Raw genomic sequence first — 19443 nt, 5'->3', positions numbered from 1 at the left:
CACTGCCTCATTTGCAGCTATCATGGAAGAATTTACACCATCTCCTGCTCCCCCCAAAAAGGCCTCCTACTCCAACAATTCAACCAGGAGGGAGTCAGCATCTAACCTAGTGAACCACAGGGGAGAGTTCACGTGGAATGCACGACCACAGAGTTCACAGACCTGTTTTAATTACACTCACACAAGATGACACCGGCAGTAACATTTCATTTAGCTCCTCGTATTTTATAGGATCAATACTTGTTTCAGCTGCAATAAACTGAGTCAACTCAACACTCAGTAGGAATAACCATTTACTTGAGCAGCCAGCACCAGGCAAGGACTCTGCCCAGGGAGAAGCAGCCCCACCACTACAGCCCACGGTGCCTCCCTGCCTACAGAGCCAGACACCAGGGCTTTGTACTTCTCCAAGACTCTTCCCTGCAACAATACCTGTCATTTCTCAAACACTATCCCTGCCTACAGCTGCTGAAAGCTTTCCCTTTGGAGGTCCTCCTGCAGATCCCTGTACTCCTCACCCACCCACAGAAGTTACAGGAGGATGAATGGACAGTTTTCACTGAAACTCAGCCTTTCCCTTTCCAGCCCTCTCCAATCCATGTTTCTTTATATGCTCACAGCAACCTCCTTCCTGAGGAGCTCTGATGCCCCACTCTCAGCATAGAACAGATAAAACCAATCTGCACTTCCTGAGGAATTGGGAGTGGGTTAATGTTTGTTTTTTGGACTACCCTGCACATCCAAACTGGAATGCAGATGACTTCCACTATTGCCTTCGCAAAACCTAAGGGGGAGCACAGCCCTCCCAGGGAAACAGCACTTGGGCAGCTGCCCATCTGTCTGATGTGCTGGCCAGTTAAAAGGATTACAGGCAGAGTTTACTGCTCACTGCTCCACCCAGCTCATCAGTTCCTCCATGGAGGAAGTTCTCAGTGTTCTTGGCCCTCACACATGCTCCAGATGGTTCTCTGGTAAAGTTTCTCAAAACCATTTTTGCCACCACTGTGTGCCAGAAGTAGTTTCAGTCAGAATTATTATTTTCAGGGTTGGGAGGAGACAGAAAATAGAAAGCATCAGGGAGAGTATAAATGTGATTAAAGGTTTTAGCATAACTGTAACCTTCTTTACTTTTTCCTTCTCTAAGTTTAGCCAGTTCTTGGAGTAAAATTCATATCAAAGGTTTTATTTTCTTTTTCCTACTGTACACATGCAAGAAATAGGAGAACATGCTTGTAAGGGGAGGGGAGGAAAAACCCAAACAAACAAAAACCAACCAACCAAAACAAATCCATACCAAAACCAAATAAACTAACAGAAAACCCCCACAAGCCAGAAGAAAAACCACAAGATATAAATGCTGCAGAAGAATCCAAGAAAATGTGCTTTGTGGCTTTCAGTGTGCAAATCCACTCAAACTTGTTACTAAAACATGTAAAATGACTGACATGGCTATTCATTTCATTGTCTCCTCTGCTGACCATCTAGAGCCATTTCAGTGTAGAAGGTAATCAAATTGGTAAAACACCAGTAAATCTACAGTATTACTTATGCTTGACATACTTGCAAGTGGATTTAAAATCTACAGTCATGATCTTTCCAGGGACAGAAGTTAGGCTGGCCATCATATATCAAAGGCCTAAAATTAGCCTTTTATCAGTCTGGCTGCACCCCTCTTCCTCAAACCAAGATGATACAACACAGGTCTGGAATTACACGTTGCTGGTGAAGAGCAAGGCAAAAGGGGTACTGGCTAATTAATGTTTTTCCACAGTGTCCATCATTTTCTCCCCATCCATCAGTAGACCCATGAACACTCAAAGTCCTTCTGCAATAAGCCTACATTTCTGTAAGGCCCCTCCTTGGTACTCTTGCTAACCCTTGCTAGTGTTGCTCCAGCTGAGCTTAAGACTTCCCAATTTCACCCATCTGAACAATTGTTTTCTCCTCTCAACACTGTAACTGATCTCCACGTGATGAGCTGAGCAGGTTAGCACTACCAAGAATGAAGTTTCATTTTCTGCACTAGTTTTCAAGCAAATCTGCAGGTCCATCCACATGCAATTAGCTTAAATGACAGCATTCAGGACTAGGGGAGCAGCAAAGGTCCTTCCCTCTGCAAATTCCAGAGGCAGGTTTGTTTCTCTTGGCTTACAGAGACCAGTTCATATCTGATCTTGCCATCCCAGCTCATGTCTTTCTAAACCTCACATGTGCCAGTTTCCTGTGAATTAAGAACACTCTTGGCTATACAGGTGAAATTACAGATCAGTAAACCCTTCTGAAACCAAACAACAGCTTTAAATCATGTAATCAATATCTAGAGAAAAATATAGAGTAATCTGAGAAAGAGCATCACTCTAAAACAAAGTCCATGTTTTGAATTAATTATACTGTTTCATATTGTAAATTGATGTACAAAAATATATGTATTTGTAAGGCCATGCACATTTAGTTCTTTGTCTTCAAGGCAGACTCTTCACCGACTTACTTTGAAGTAGCAAATTAATAAAACATTAGGCACACATTGATACTACATATCTCCTCAATAAACCAGAAATAGTCAAGCTCACTCTTGTCTCTGTCACACAGGAAATCACACAATAAATGCACTATAAGAGCAGATAGATTATAGCTCACCTAACCAGTACAGGTTAACTAGATAGCTATATTTCAATTAAAGAAAAAAAGCCAATTGTTGCATGTCTTATTATCATCCTAAACCATCTTGGCAACAATTAATAGCTACCCTATTCATAGAAATTGCTTTCATTATTTTTGAAGCAGCTTCTTTCTTTGAATGTAATGACTAAGAGAAAAGAAACATCTGTTTCTGTTGCTAAGGAGATTGACTAAAAAAAAAAAACCAAGATAAAGCAAATATTTAGAATTTTTTTTTAAGAAAGAAAAATTCCTTTCACTTGGATTTAACTACTTGCTTTATAACCAGCAGCACAGCCAGCTATGATATAACAAAGCACCAGTGTGTTTCTTTTTTTTGCATTGTGACTGTTCTACTGCAATATATTCTGCATATTTATTCTGGGACAACATAGCACAACAAATGAAGATGCCTAGACACATCCACCAGCATCTCTGTGTCTTGAGGAGCTGCAGATGCTCATCATCAGAAGTGGGTATCTGCATAATAAGCTGCATTTCTGCTAAAGTGAGGGGAACTTCAACTGCCTGTGAAATGTGCCACATGACAGCTATGACAAAGCTAATATTAAAAAATAAGAGGATTCAATCTTATAAAACAACAACAAAAAATATCTCTACCAGTAGGCAGGTTGTTTTAATGCCCATGTTCACAGCACTGTAATTAACCTCGTGTTGTACAAGCAGGAACCAGATTGCCAGGGGGTATGAAAAGGTAGGTCAGTCAGGATGGGAATGAAGTAAAGCTGCTTCTGTTGTACGTGCTCAAAAAGGTAAGGTTATACCCATCTGCCAGTAAAATAGGTGAGCAGGTGCAAGGTTAAAACAAAATAAAATTCCAGTTATGTTGACTTCATAATTTTAAGTTTTTCTGTTGAAACCCAAGCTTAGAAAGTTAGGCATACTTTGGTTTTCTGCAGTAGACCATGAGAGGCAGTAGTAGTTATATTGTTTTTCCACTTCAGGTCACTGTCAAGGTACCAACATTGTGAGACATATTTATGTAAATTAAAACTTGTATAAGGCACAGTGACACTGTGAATAAATAATAGCTTGAAGACAAGTAGCGAACCACAACCTTCCCTGCGTACAACTTCAAATTGACAAAGAAAATAAAAGTGTAGAACAAATAATACTTGGATTATGAATCACCTTGCCTCACAGACCTCCTGGAATTGCAGCACAGCTACAGTGCAGCACAATCCTGTCACTCCCCCCTGCCCCACTGCCATGTTTTTCTCCTGCATCATTAGTGCCCTTGGAGGACTCCCTATTACGCAAAACTGATTTATCCTTGCAAGGTGTCCTGCTCACTCCGTGTCTCCTTCCCTGCAGTCAATACCAGCCATCTCCAGGATGACATCCCAGCCTTTCTTCAGGCTTATTGTCACTGATTCATGTCCCAGCCTCAGCAGCAAATACATACAGCTGTCAGACAGTGCTGATGGGGGGAGCGCTTCGTGTCTCTGAGCGCTGAACATTTTGATTCTCACTGCGGTGGCAGTTTAGCTCTTATCTACTTCTTCTGTTTTCTTTCTATCAAACCTGGTTTTTGAAGATCCTATCCAGGCAGATCCAGCTTGCTGACTAAAAGTTAACTTGTAATTTGATTTGAGACTGGTTCAGAATTGGAGCGTGTTTTCTAACAGGCACTGAAAGCCTAATGAACCAAGTCTGTCCCTGCTACTTCTAGAAACACAAACAGCACAATGCAAAGGCAAAACCTGAATGGAAACATCTATTTACAAATGTTCCCTTCTCCTAAGGGGTTTTTTTTCCCTTTTCCTTTAAATACACAAAAATAAGCTGTTCACGAAGGCAAAGGCACCAATCTGGACTAGAATGAATGGAACCGAAACGCAGCGTTATCCACTCATTCCTCACATGTGTGCTCTATTCCACCAAAAACATTTATCAGACACCCACAGAGTCACACTACCTCCAACTTCAGTCACAAAGAGGGTTTCTTCCAAGAAGGATGCTGACTGTAAACCTTTTCACCAGGTAGCTCTGAAATAGTTCAGTCTGGCATTCGTCATCAAACCTGAAGGGCTACATCATTCTCAGGGACACAGAACTCCTCTTGAAACCCCAGCAAGGTTCCAGGATGATTTCAGAATCAGTTGCATAAAAAAAAAAAAAATCTAGAATTGCCAGTACTGAGTTTTCAACACAGGAAAGAAGCAATGAAACTATAAATAAAGGACAGATTAATGAGAGCACCACAGACAGGACTCTACATTTTCCTTCGTGTCAGAGACCCTTATTCAGTGCTTGTAGCAGGTCATGCAGACTATTTCATTGAGCACCATCTGTCATGAGCTATAACTCTTTTCTTTGGGCTCTCCAAGGACAGACACAGAATGCACAGAATGTCATTTCAAGAGTTTCTAGGCAAGATCTGTCCACTTCAGCCTCACTTCAAGAAGCATTCAGATGGTTATCCCAATATTTCCCTTAAGCTTCCACCCTAGGCCAGCCTGAATATCTCCAGCATTTCCCCTCCACTCTTTCACCCACAGTCCCACACTCCCATAGAAGCCAAAAGATGAGTTTTCTTTTTAAGTATTTTTCCCCCTATAGAGCCTTTTTCACACAAAAGCTCATATCCCACTGAAGTATATAGACAATGTCATGGCACAGAATGCAAAATATTGTTAGTAAAATCTGTACCTAACTACAAGAGAGTTCTTATGAAATAGCAAATAATAGCAGCATCTATTTACCAACACTCAGCTTTGTGTGCTACATAATAGTCAGTCAAAAAGAAAAGGACTTCAAGCATCTATTTCTCTCTGCCAGTACATTTTTACTTGAAATTTAGTGATAATTTGGTATTTTTATACAGTTAGTTTTTCCTCACTACATCTTCTCAGTCTGAATACTCACCTAGAGTCCAGTAAAATATTTTAAGATACAGTAATCTTTTTTTTTTCCCAAATCACCCGAGACTTACTGTTCTGCTTGAATTATTCCCATCTTCCATACATCTGACAGAGGCCTGAATTTATCCAAAATAAGATTCAATCTCTCATCTGCTCATGTAGGACTTAAGAAATGACAGTGCTCCATCTATTTCCTCACATCAAATCTCATGTTTTAAAGAATGCTGCCAAATAAATTTCTCTCCCTAAGGCCAATGAGTGGGCATATATCCTGATAAATATAAAGCCACTCCTAAAAGTAAATAGGTTAAACCCCATTAATATTCTACTAAACTCCAAAACAAGGACAAAAATATACAGAAATATTATCTCTTCTTCTTTAAAATATGCTTTAGTAAAAGTAGTATTGGTGATATGGCATAATCTAAAAAGCATGGACATCACCTTAATTCTACTTCTGTAATCATCACATTAATGATTCATTTTAATTGCATATATATCCTTTCTCTTTCATCATGCTGAAATATGCTGATAATTCCAGGAACTGTCTATTTTACTGTATCTATTTAAAAAAAAAAAATTAAAGCAATTTTCTGGTGCATTTTTTTTCTTATTTGGGATGCAGATTTTAGCCTTGGGGTGAGGAATGGGAGGTCAATACTTTAGCAATACTGATTTATTGGTTAGTTTATTATTTAGAGTAATTTACTCTAAGTAAGTAACAGGATTGTAACCTGCCTTTGCTGCCAAAATAGTTTCTTAGGAGAAAAATCAATAGCAGAAGATATGTTGTTTTTGTGGCTCCATTTCTGAGTGCTAATATTTTACTTATCAAATTCTGGTTGCGAGTTTGTTATTTAGGAAATAAAAGATACAAATACTCAAAAACATATTTTCTATACTTTTCTTCCCTTTAAAAATAATTGCAAACTAATAAATCAAACATAGTAGAGGCATGCAAGTCTGACAGTAACAAGAGGGCTATTTCAGCAATATTCTCAAGTAGTTTTGGCTATTCATACCAATGGAAGTTTACAGAAGGTTTACAAACCACATAGAATATGCTGTTTTATTCAAGCAGCCCTAAAAATGCCAAAAAAATTTGCATCCTCAAGATCCAAGAAGAGCACACAAGCTGGCAATGATTGAGAGGCTGTTTTCTTCCCACTCCCACAGAAAAAGGGAATTTACTATCAAGATACAGGGAGTCAAGAAACTGAATCCTCCCTTGAGGAGAAGTCCAGGAAGGCTTTGTTCAAGAAGTTAAACTTGCTTTTTCTTTAAGGTAGTTACTTTCCAAAGGCTTTGATCCACCACGATGGGATGACAGCAGCCTTTGTTGAAAGGAAAATAAATAAAAGCCCAAAACAAAGAGCAAACCTAACAAAACATGGTGAATATTGATGTCACAACCGTGGCCCCTGAGGAACACAGAAGATGCAATGGAGAAGGACACAATGGAGGGAAATGAGTCTCAATATTTGTTTGGGAACTGATGGTGAGTCTCTGGCAGCTGTATAAAGAAGAACAGTACTGGCTCAACAATGTGAAGTCCAAACCTACAAGAAGCTGAAAATAGGAGATATCACCAGCACCCAGGACAGAACCCAGGGCAAATTCCCAACCCCAAAACTAAGGAAACCTAAGGAAAATTCACTGTGGCATGTGAAGACTGAACATCTCCCAAAACCCCCCAAATGAAGCCCCAAATTCATTGACATAATATACTCCATGTGATCTTGTGGTACTTCTGTTCTTCCCCTGTCCTGGGGGTCTGAGAGGACTCCTCTCTAAGCTGGAGGAACTGGTGGAACTCCACGGCTGGGGAAGGAAAGTTCTGCTCCTCACAAACATCACAAAGCTCCCAGCCTGTGCCTCACCCAGATCCAACCCAGAGCAAACTCCCACAGCCACACCATAGAAACCAATAAGAACATTTTTTTCTTCTATACCTGCAAATCCTTGCAGGCCTCAACATTTTCCAGCACAATGCAAATAAGCCATATACACGATCTAGCCACCGGTTGGAAAGGTTTAAGTGGGCACATTCCCAACCTTAATTACTGCAGGGAATTATGCACTGGGTTTCCCATTCAGCTTTGCTCCTGACCTGCTGTCTGACCCTGGGAGATCACTCGGGGTTATTTTAAAAAACAGGCAGCAAAAACAAACAAACCAAGACCACAGCAGGGGATTTGAGACTGAGCTATCAGGTGTTTTGAAATTTTCACCCAGGACCTACTTCTGCAACCTCTCCCTGACAAACTGCTGTTGAGATACAGAGCAAAAGTGAGAGCTTCTGGACCGGTATCTTTTATCACCTAATGTTTGTCTTCCAGGAATTTTGTGTGAGATGTACTTGTCAATCTGTTCTTTAACTGTTTGAAGATGGGTTGTGAAGATCCCTTAAAACAAACACATAAACACATACATAGAGCATACACAAATAATATATACATAGAATATATAGATACATTTATAATAGTCAAAACAATCTTCAGGAATCCTCTCATATTTCTGATTATACAGAACTCGCAGAAAACTGTCATGAAACTCAGACTTGTAAAACAGTAAAAATAAATGGGAAAAACTCCATAATCCCACCAGATTTTCTTTCTCAGTATGAAGAATTATTTAACCAGAAGTGCTTCAGTATTTCTCATTTTAATTTTCTTACACTACATAAATTGTGAAAATTTAAAGATTCAGACTCTTAGAGTAATTTACTTTATAAGTATGGAGCATAGATCTTAATGGACTAAAATCGGAAGAAATACAGTCCTGGAGACAGAAATTAACCTTCCAGTAGAAAATACGGAATAAAAACCAACTGACCCATTGCAAACAATGCAGAACAATGTGCAAGTGAAAGAATTCCTTCAGAATTTGGTGCTTCCCATATCTAAACCCCACAATTTTTCCAAGTGAAATAATACAAAATGTTAAAGACATCTTTTAAATCTAGTTGGTTTAACGTAACAAAAGGCACAATCTGGGAGTAGCTTCCTAAGAAATACTGCCACTGAATTAAATTATTTGAATAAGAATTCTCAGGTGTATCACAAAAAAATTGTACTTGGTAAAATTAAAATCCACAAGAGAAGAAAAAGCTCAACATTTTTTAAAAAAATGGTTTTTTTATTTTCTTATGAGAATCTATCAACAGAAGGTTTTGTTTCCTTCACTCTTGAGCTACTCCTAAGCAAGACACCCTATTTCCACTGCTGGACACATTGGGCTAAGTGTGGTACTGTATATAATTACATTAATCCCCAGAGCATATGTACATCAGTAATTAAATTATAGGGTGTCTTGTGAGCATTCTGACCAGCAGTTACAGACACCACAAAGAACAGATAATCTAAAAGTTTCTTCTCTTTCTTTATCTTCTCTCTGCACAGCATATATTATGCATACACAGATTCAGAACTTCATGATATGCAGCCAATCCTACAGACTAAATAGTTTTTGTTGTGTTCAGAATCTGAATAAAAGGTCTATTTGAGCGAAGAAAAATTTCCTTTGATGCCAGGAGCAATAAATTCCTAACATCCTCATTTGATCCTGAATTTGTCAGGATGGGCAACTCCTGCAAATGAACATCCAGGCAGGTAGGAATAAAAAGCATATTTCTCTAAGTGAAACCTTCCGAAGTAATTCAGCTGGGCTGGAAAAGACTGAAGTAGATTCTGTAAAGGAAAAGTGCTGAGACAAATTGCTTTCCTCTACAAAACCACTTTCCTGCAGAGATCTTCCTAGGCACTTTTCAAGCATAGATGGAACCACTTCGGTCGACAATATAAACACATCTCTGAGCCAAACAACACACAAAGCCGAAGTTGTGAGTACTCACTGAATGGGGAGGGCTCAAACGCTGTTTCCCGGTTGTTACGGGTCGTGTCTTTAGCTCATCAGGTGAGAGGGAATTCTTAGTGCAGTGGGCAATGAAAAGCAAGAAGGATCTGTCAGAGAGAAAAAAATTACAACTTTCAGAAAAGAATTAGCTGTAAAATCCTAGTAATAAGCAAAGATTTAACAGTGTTTGGGTACTCATCTCTCAGTTTTTAACTACCAAAAGGGCCACACAATCTACCCACATTAGGATGTAAGAAATCATCTTCTAGATGTATCCTTCCTTATGCTGCTCATTTTTCCTCCTCCCTGTCCCAAATGCAAACACTCAAGCAATGAGATTTGATAAATTAGCAATTTAATTTTTACGCTGTTAAAAGCAGCAAATAAGAAGGGACCACGTCCTCCCTACACAATTCCCAAAGAAGGAATTGCGATCGTGATGATCTTGAACGGTATTCTTCAAAAATTTTGCATCAAGGCATTTTTAACTCTGGTTATCTTTATTATGAAAAGTTGAATTTAAATTACTCTTAGATGTCATCACTTGCCAGACCTTCTGTTGCTTCCCCTGTCAATTTATTCTTTTCTTTCTCAGTATGCAATACTTTCTACTACCTGTTGATTCCCACGTTTTCTTCAGCATTTTCATTATCCTCAAAAGTATTTTATGGAAAAACAAATATTACTTAACATGTCCACAGCCTCAGCAATTGATTTGTTTTCCACCTGGTCACTGAAATGATCCAGGTAGAGCCAAAAGTACTTGTAAGATGACTTGGAAAAAAAATGTAGGTTACACCTTGCATTCAGAAGCTGAACAATAAGAAATAATGGTGAGGAAGTGATTGGTTGTGCTGCCAAAGATATTCAAATAGTTGATAGCCACCCACTCAAAAAAATACAAAATCCCCACAGGCTGGAGGTGGGAACAGACAAGTTAACCACCAATACCAGAGCCAAATGTTTCATAAATACATACAAAAACCTATAAAGACAAGCGAACGCTTTTCACTGCTATGCAAGAAACTTTTAAGCTATTTTCTTTTAACGTTGAGAGCATTTAACACTGCTAGCTTTATCCATTTCTTTCACTGAATTTAAATTAATGGTACTTATTTTTGGTTAAAAAAGAAGCTTGATGTACTGGCACTACTTAACTGCGGAGGTTTATCTCCCTGGAAATGAATAGGCACAATTGTATTTCGAGCCAACAGCTTTCCATAAAGCATCAATTATTGAAATAAGACAAAGAATTCAATACACATTGTACATTAGTATCATGTAAAATCTTTAAGGCCAGAATCCTGGCATAAGATTTTCTAAGAATATGAATCAATGGGAAAAAAAACCCAGTGCTTTTAATGCACAAATATAAAAGCTGAAATACAGATAACCTCACTAATTAGGGCTTGGAATGCAGCCTTTACTTTCATAATCTCCTTATTTTCACTATTATTCTTACTTTCTTTTGTGCAATCCTATCAACCTATGCCTCAGTGCAAATTACACTTCTAATACACACCTCCTGCTTTGGTAATTCTGTGCCATTCACAGTATTTGCTTATAATTGTTAATTCCTTTATGCCTTCCCTGTTTGTATACCACGATTTCAGGAACTGCTGAATTTGGAATAGGAAAATCCTCAAGAGCAGCATCAGGTTACAGAGATAGAGACACCGATAAGCTACCAAGAAGAAGGATAAGTAATTTGTGAGAGCTAAAATCCACCTGATGCAAAAACATCTTTAATCCCCAGGAAAGCCCACCTTTCGTAGGCTCTTAAAACTGATCATGGGGAGCTGTTGGTTAACAGAAAGACATGTGGCCACTCACAGCTAAAACTGAGAAGTATTTTGGCTTGGAATACCAAAATAACTGAAGCACATGGTGCTCCTGCTCAGGCTCAGCCACAGCACAGCCTCTGCTCAGCCAGGAGGGGACAGGTCCTGCCCCAACCCACTCATCCCTTGGCCACCGTGCTGCTGGAATAGCATCTTCCCATGGAGCAACATGCAGGGAAGAGACAACAGATCATGCAAAAATCACTTGAAAAAGAAGACTAAAGTAAGAACAGAGTTTTTCCAAACTCATAGGAGATGTAAAAGCATATGATTGGTCTTTCTCCTTAGACACTGCAAAGAAAGTGCAGGAGAGTTAAATTCCGGTTTTCAGTTTTTGCTTTTGTCTGTTTTCTATTACGAGGTCCAAAGAGAGATGAAATAGTCTAGCTTTAACTGAATCAAAAAACACCAACAACCCAAACAAAAAACCATCCTAAATCAATGTACTAAATTAATAAAGAAAAAAATCAAAACAGGTTTCATGTTTCATCGCAGGGTTTTCAATAAGCTACTTGTTACCAAGACTGAATAAAACCACAATCTGACAAGTTCTGGGTTTTTTTTGGCTTGATGTGCCTTTCTTGTAAGAGAGCAGGTGAGAAGTGTTTGCAAACATCTACCAGCATTTACAAATAAGCCAAAGCGAGCAAGAGAAGAAGCAAACCAGAGGGAATGAAGTTATTCCTTTCAGACATCTCTAAAAATAATATTGGATTCTTTAAAAATAATTTCAGCAGATACTACACAACCAGCATAAAAATGGAGTGCACTGTCTCTCAGAAGAGAAGGCACATCCCGTGGAGTGGCCTGTCACTGACATTAAGCGTTTCTGGAGTCTGAGAGAATGCCTCTTCATTTACCAGCATCTCTTGATGAGACATGGTTCATATTTTGGCTATTTCACCAGTGTTAAGATCCACAGCAGCAAGGCACTGAGCACCACTACAAAGAGAGTTAAATAAATGAAAAGCAAGGCTGCAAATTTCTTTGAGTGCCACTGGAATAACTGATATCAAAATCCATAAATTTGCTACATGCAGCAAGATCTGGTCCTTTAGAGTAATCTGCCAGGACTACTGAGATGGTATCTACGAGCAGTCAGACACTTAAAAACTTTGAGAGAGGATTTGGCACACTTGATGCTGTTGCATGTCTCGCCCTTGGTAATGATTAATTAATGAGTCGTGTTTCTTAGATGAAGGTTATAGATTACACACACAGTAATGACAGAAATGGAATATCACAGCTCCAAGCCTATAACAGCCAGGGAGCAGCAAAATCTGCATGACACAGACAATTAGTCCTGGTCAGTACATACTTTATGTTGTATTTTATTCGTAGTATTTTTAATTTTTATTCTTTTTTAAGTCAGTGGATCATTTAGTGCAAGGTACTCACCCACAGAGCTTCACTAAATCAATTCCCTGCTCATTTTTGACACTGCTGGCCCCAGGCCAGGCAGCCTCCCTGACTCACCCCTGCTGCTGCACAGCACCAACCACTCCACGTTCACCGCTCCTGAGAGCTGCTATTCCTGTTTAATTGGCTGAGATCTTGGCACGAGAGGACTGAAAAAGTGTTTGTGAACACCATGTGCCCAATTTTCCCTGCACTTAGCATTACACAGCACTTTGTGTGCTACAGGGCAGCTCTGGTGCCTTCAGCTGCGAGCTGAGAGGGATAAGCAATTTTACATATCAAGGTTCCCAGTAAAACAAGGGACAAGTAAGCATTTACTCACTTGTAAGTAAGTACAGCACAGCATATTCAACGGAGGAATCCATCACCATACAGGCAGATTTGGGACACAGCAATCCCAGTTTGCCTCAGCCCTCAAGGCTGCAGCCACGTGAGCACATCAGTAGCAGGGACACATCAGCTGTGTGTGCAGGGTAAGGAGGCAACACTGCAACCACAGGCAGTGAGCTCCTTCCCTGGGCAACTGGCTTTCTAGTTCTGCAACATCCCCCTCTCCTGAGCCAGGACAGGAGCTGATGTGGTTACCCAATGAACCTGACTGGGTACATGACCAAAATAATCCCATTTCTTTAGTCTCTTCCTGCCAGAGCTTTAGTCTGCATCAGTTCTTTACTCAGTGCACTGCCATGTGAGTGCACGTGAGGCAGGAATGAGCACTTGGCAATGTCCTGATGAGGTGATGACAACTGAGGGCAGAACTGCAGTTGAAGACAACACAAACCATTCATGTGATCCCCTCCTGCTTCACTGACTTCACCCCAGCAGCAAAAAAACCCACCCCAGCAAACCCACACTACTGATCTTACAAACACCACCCTGCTTGGCTTCACGAGACCAATTGGTTCTTAGACCACCTCTGATCAAAATACTGCATAAACCAAGGGCTCTGAAGAAAAGATACCATCATGCAACTTCACCCAAAGGCCTGGACAAATTCAAATTAAACATCTGAGTTTTGGCTACTGAGTCCTTGACTTTTTTTACTGCTCCTCCCTCCACCTCCAACTTTTTTCTTTGGCTGCTTGAACAACTGCAATCCAATCTAGCCCATGTTTCAATAAAGACAGATAGATCCTTTCAGAGAGACTACTTGTAAGAAAAGTTGGTATTCAAAAAACAAAGACATCTAGTACTTTTATGTCAACTCACTCTGTATGTTCAATACACCTTTTATATTCAATGTATAGGGCTATCATCTTCCAGAAAATTATATAAATTAATGCTTTATAAAATACCAAACATTCCAACAAATTAGAGAGTATTTAGAATTTATATTTATTTGATACTTAACATAGGTGCCAATTACTTAAAGTGATATTAATCAAAACCTAACACCCTTGACAAATAGAAGTAAAACTGTCAAGACATGTCTTTCCTTGTCCTGACATCAATACATATAATGGAAATTAGGTTTATAAGCTTTAGGCCAAACTTGAAAGAAAAAAATATTTCTTCTTCCCATTAGCCAGCAAAAGATATTAGAGTGGTAGATTAACAAATGGAAATTAATGAATTCTGGACAATGAATAATAATAATAATAATACAGCTTTTAACAGCCATGAAATTATAAACACAAGGTTTTTTCAATATATTACAGCTGTAGAACAAGAAAATGAAATGGAATTATGAAAAATAAGAAATTATAGATTTCTCAAGTATGCAAGTTCTGTACTTGTAACAGTCATATTTCCAGGCTTCTAGCTTAAAAAATTAATCATTTTTTCTAGTTAATCGTAGCAATAGTTGAAGATAGCACTTTAAATTTTTAAGAGAAATATTGCATAAATTCAATAAGAAGGAAATGCAGTCTTAGGAAAAAAAAAAGATCATGGCAAAAATCTAATAGCACTGTTTGCAAGAGGCAGAGAACAAAAAATGCAGGTGGATCACAGCAGAATACAAAACCTAATAAACCAATGAAGTAACTTTGCTCACATCTTCAGAGACACAGTAATCCCAATAAAAAGCAGTAAAAATCAAAAATATACCAGCCTTGGACATGTCTACTGAAATATGTAATCAGAGGAGCAGGAAGGAAGAACTCAGAAGCTGAAGGGAAGCAGTATGGTCACCCAAACCCAAAGGAGACCAGGATTTCACAGAGAAATTAAGACTGTTACAATGGAATAACAGGAGAAGTTGGTGCTGAACAAGCACCAGCTGTAGTACCATCCCTGCAGGAAGAAGCCTCTTGTAGCATAGGAATCAGGAGAGCTGACACCAATAAAGCAAAATTATGCTCAGTGAAAAACAACATCATTTACCACCAATGTTGGGTGGTTCATCCATGGCACTGTTACAAAACAGTGTTTTGCATAGATTACAACCCCTGGATAACAAATTTCAAAGATTCTGCCCTGTTTCAGGGTATCAGGAGTTCCTAAAACTGCAAAAGGAAGAACCTGAAAGAAAAAGACCCAAAAAGCTCTAGAAGAGAAATGGCTAAACCAAATATTTTCCTGTGCATTTAAAAAGACAAATCTGAAAGAAAAGTTTATTTGTTTCTTCAAGAACAGGTACAGTGTTTAACACCTACAAATAATATTTCTTGTTTGCAAACAAAACAAAACTAAAGACTGAAGAAGTGTCAGGTAAACAGGAAACATCTAACAATAATCTGGAGATGAGAAAGGGAGAATAGTGAAATATTCATTAGTTTCTCAAGAGGAATAAAAAGGTGTTGGAAGGAGAAAGAAAAATATCTGAGTAAGATGCATAAAAGGCACTCTGGTGTTGGGCAAACACAAAACAGTCTGGGCTGTGTCCACCACAGCTGGAGAGACCCAGTAAGGCCCCAGTCTGTACAACTAAAGAGAAAACAATCTCTTAATACTGAGTTTTGGTTTAGATTTTCCTTTCAAGTAGCTTAACTAACCAAAACATTAATCATTGTCTCTGTAGAGTACAGACTACAGCATAAACCTGAGCAATTCCTAGAAGGTGCAAAGTCTTAGTGTATATACATCCAAAAAATACCACAACTAAAAATCTGCCTCCACCAGGTCCAAGGGGTTCACTGAAATGATATAAACAAACAGCCACATAAGTAATAACCAGAGCAAATGAATCAGGAGCTTCACTTGTAAGCATGAAAATAAATTTAAGACCGTATTTACCACTGCTTTACACTGACAGCTTTCGATTAAACAGGGTAAAATAAAGCTGAGAAAACAATAAAACTTCCAGTGAAAATGCAAAGCTTCAAAGATGAACATTCGTGGTAACCAGAACCAGCCAGCAAGAGACAGTCACTTCTCAGGGTGAAAATGCAAACATCAGGGCAGGGGGAGAGGGAACAGAAGAGGTGGATAATACTGTTGGGCCAAACACAGCTCACCCAAGGATTAGAGGAATGAGGGCTACCAAGAGTGAATGGAATATCAGCAGGAAAGGGAGGAGACCTGTCCCTGTCAGCCCTTTAGCACTGCTGGGAGAGGCAGCTGGCACAGTTATGGCTGGGCAACACCCAAAGGGGATCTGCAGCCTTGAATTGTAGAACAGCCTGAAAATTAAGTCCAGGTCTTTCCTTCTTTGCATTGCACTAAATACTAACATAGAAGCACCAGAAGCAGCTTTAAACATTGGGAAACATTCTTCGGGGGGGGATGAAGGAAACTGCAACCATTTCACAGCACTGTCACCAGGCACCACTAAAGTACAAGTGTAATTGGGTCTGGATATAAGCAAAGCTTAACACTCCACTAAATGAAGAACTATTCCAACAATATTTTATGAAAAAATCAATAGTAATTGCAATTCCAACCACTGTCTTTGGATAATCATTATTATTTACAGGCTTACTGAGATAACTGGTATATTGTCTCGTTAAAAGGGATGAATAAAGTTACGCCAGGAGAGTCTCTCTCTCATCCAGAGACAAGTCTGTGCATGTATAAACACACACACACTCCCCTCTATATATGAAGAGCAGCTAAACTGAGTTACTGAAGGCATGTGCACTGAAACATGGGTGAGAATGCTCTGGTTTTATGTAATCTTGCACATGTATGTATTCCTGTAAGCTTCCTAGACCACCACAATAACAAGAATACCATGATTCATCCCTTTACATTAAGTGGTCAAGGTCCCAGGGTGCTTTGATCAGACCTGGAGAGAACAAGCAGTACATCAGTGACCACCTCCGCTCCCAAAGCCCCAGGGCAGCACTGCCTCCTCCTCCTGCCCTGGGAGAGCACTGAAAACAGCACTACAACAAACACCACAAGGCACTGAATTTATATCCCTTTGACCAAATCCCACCACTCAGAGGAAAGGACACCACAGAGAAAGCTGCAAGGTATGTTATCCTGACCTTCCTGACTCTTTTCACACAAGAACCAGGAGACATCAAACAGAACTAGCAGTACTCTGGTTCAAAACACTCTTTTTTTCTTTATTCCCTCTCCTTAAAAAAGGTGGTTCTTTACACAGCAAATGCACATTTGTTAAGGAATGCTGGGGAGGCCAAAGGTTTACAGGGATTTAAGCAAAGGCAAGAAAGATCCTCAGAGAACCCCACTGAGGTGTCCCAAGCAGCCAGGGCCACGTCCAGCTCTGGAAGTCCCAGGTGCAAAAGGGCTGTGAGCCTGGGAAAGACTAAGTGGCATTTCAATTATGACTGTCCCTTGTCCTGTCCCCAGGAATTCACTTACAGCCATCGATCTGAACCACGACAGCCTGGCTTGCATTTCTTGTTCCTTCTGGCATCTCTCTACCCCCAGACAGAGACAGAAAAGAATTGTTTGGCTTGATAACTACCAGTTCATTTTGATAATGCCTTCTGCACTGGCAAATGAAGACAAGAAGTTATATTTTCACCTTTCCCCAAGCTATTAATCCAATCCCGGAATAGCAGTGCATCAAAGTCTACATATTACCTAATTTATTTAGACCCACAAGATGGGGTGATTCAGAGACACAAAATCCAGCCACAGCACTAAAAAACGGGCATAATGAGGTGTTAATCTCCTTCAGCAAACAGCAAAGTCAAAAAAACCCAAACCTGCAAAGTTCATCACTGCTTTTTGCCCTTTCATGATTTTAGTGGATCCCTGTTCTTCAATCACAGATTGCAGACACTGTTTCACAAAGTGTCACAACCACCACACATTTTCGAGAACTGCTTGACCTGTAAATGTATTCTCTGCTGCACACAGAATTAGTCACCCATTAACAGCAGCCACTGCTGAGGAGCAGTGCAGCACCTTGGTGCTCACACATTGCTCCTAATGAGCAGAAAACACACTTTGCACTCGACTGTATTGTTAGGAAGTGTGAAAAACTAGAAGGAATTTTTCACTCCTCTATATTTATCCATATTTGAAATATCTAAATACGGTTGGAAACTACCTTTATTCCCCTCTCCCCCCATTGTACCTTGTGCTCTAACATAAGTACTGTAATGAAAATTTCCCATCTTTAAGTGTAGCACTGCTCTAATAAAACAGTGGCATCAAAACTCACGGTTGGTTAATTTGTGACACAAAATAAAAGGCCAACTGAGTGGCAAGCCAGAGCTGTCATCTGAAATTAGGGCATACAACAACCCTAACGTCATCTGAAATTCAGATTTATATTAGGCCTCATTAAGCAGTTTAGAGAAATTTGTGCATCTTTTTATTGGGTCTTTTTATGTAATTACTTGTACAGAATTATGTACATAAATAAAAATAAAGTCTTTCGAAATCATTAAATATTTTAATATTATATTTTTCAAGTCCTACCATCTCTGAGCTATTAAAGTGGAAAAGGCAAGAGCCTGCATGGTTAATTAAAAATCCCAAACAACAAAACTATGATAAAAAAATCTGTCAGATGTAGCGGATATTCCTTACAAAATTATTTCAAAGTAAGCAGTCCCAAATATTAAGAGAATTAAGCAGTGCTTTGCCAGTTGTCTTTAAGGTAAGGGTTATTTTTGTCATAAGGTTGAAGCCAACTTTCTTTTACAAACTGTAGATTAAAGGCAGATTTGCTTTTTCTATGTAGTTTCTGTTAATTATTGTCCTCACCTCTTACAAGACCTGTCAACTCCTTAGCTCAGGGCCTTGATACAACACAGCAATAAAACATGCCATGTGTAAATGCTTGTGGCTTATCAATAGTCCCTCATTTACTGAAATAATTTTATTGGTTCATTAGTCCCTAAAAAGCCACACACACCTTCTTCACCAGCATCCCACTACTGACTGTAGTTTATTCGTTTGCAACATTTATATTCAGTATATTTATACGGTAACTGTTACAGTCCAAAAATCTCTTTTAATAAAAAAGAAGTATTTCTCAAGATAGTTGCTTTGGGTTTGTTGTTTTTTTTTTTTTGTTTGGTTGGTTGGTTGGTTTTCCATTTGCTTTTTTTTTAATATACCTTTGGGAAAGTAGCACAAAGAGAAAACGTGATATCCAGCAGGAGATTTGGTGTAATTCTTCTGCTCCCAGCTGTCTCTCTCACTCTGCACTGAGCAAACAGGACAATTTTAAAACCTGCAGGTGTTTTCATTAAATACATATTGATAAAACATACTGTGCATGCTTTCATTTTTGCAAAACACAGAAAAGACTCAATGCACCAAGTGAGCTTAAAGGCCTCAGTGGAGAGCATTGCTATTTGAATACTGAATACTGGATAGCACCTAAGTGAGCATAAATACACTTAGACAGGATTTTCAAGTATTAAAAGCTAAGACAGTGAATCTATACATAGCCACTGAATAAAGTGGAGCTT

General features: G+C 39.2%; 1 protein-coding gene across 13 annotated transcripts in view; it reads right to left on the bottom strand.

The window, feature by feature from the left end:
* The window catches only part of TENM2 (teneurin transmembrane protein 2), a 1087321-nt gene that overhangs the window by 555043 nt on the left and 512835 nt on the right, over positions 1-19443 (bottom strand). For all 13 annotated transcript variants that reach the window (XM_039385212.1, XM_039385215.1, XM_039385216.1 and 10 more), the window contains one exon: positions 9397-9505. The gene's annotated coding sequence lies outside the window, so the exon portion shown is untranslated. The remainder of the gene's footprint in view (positions 1-9396; positions 9506-19443) is intronic.

Source organism: Pipra filicauda, unplaced genomic scaffold (genome assembly GCF_003945595.2).
Source record: "Pipra filicauda isolate LSUMZ 115617 unplaced genomic scaffold, ASM394559v2 scaffold3_size10097308_pilon, whole genome shotgun sequence".
In the NCBI taxonomy this organism is placed as follows: Eukaryota; Metazoa; Chordata; class Aves; order Passeriformes; family Pipridae; genus Pipra; species Pipra filicauda.
The sequence above is the reverse complement of the archived record's forward strand: the minus strand, read 5'-3'. Positions and strand labels throughout refer to the sequence as shown.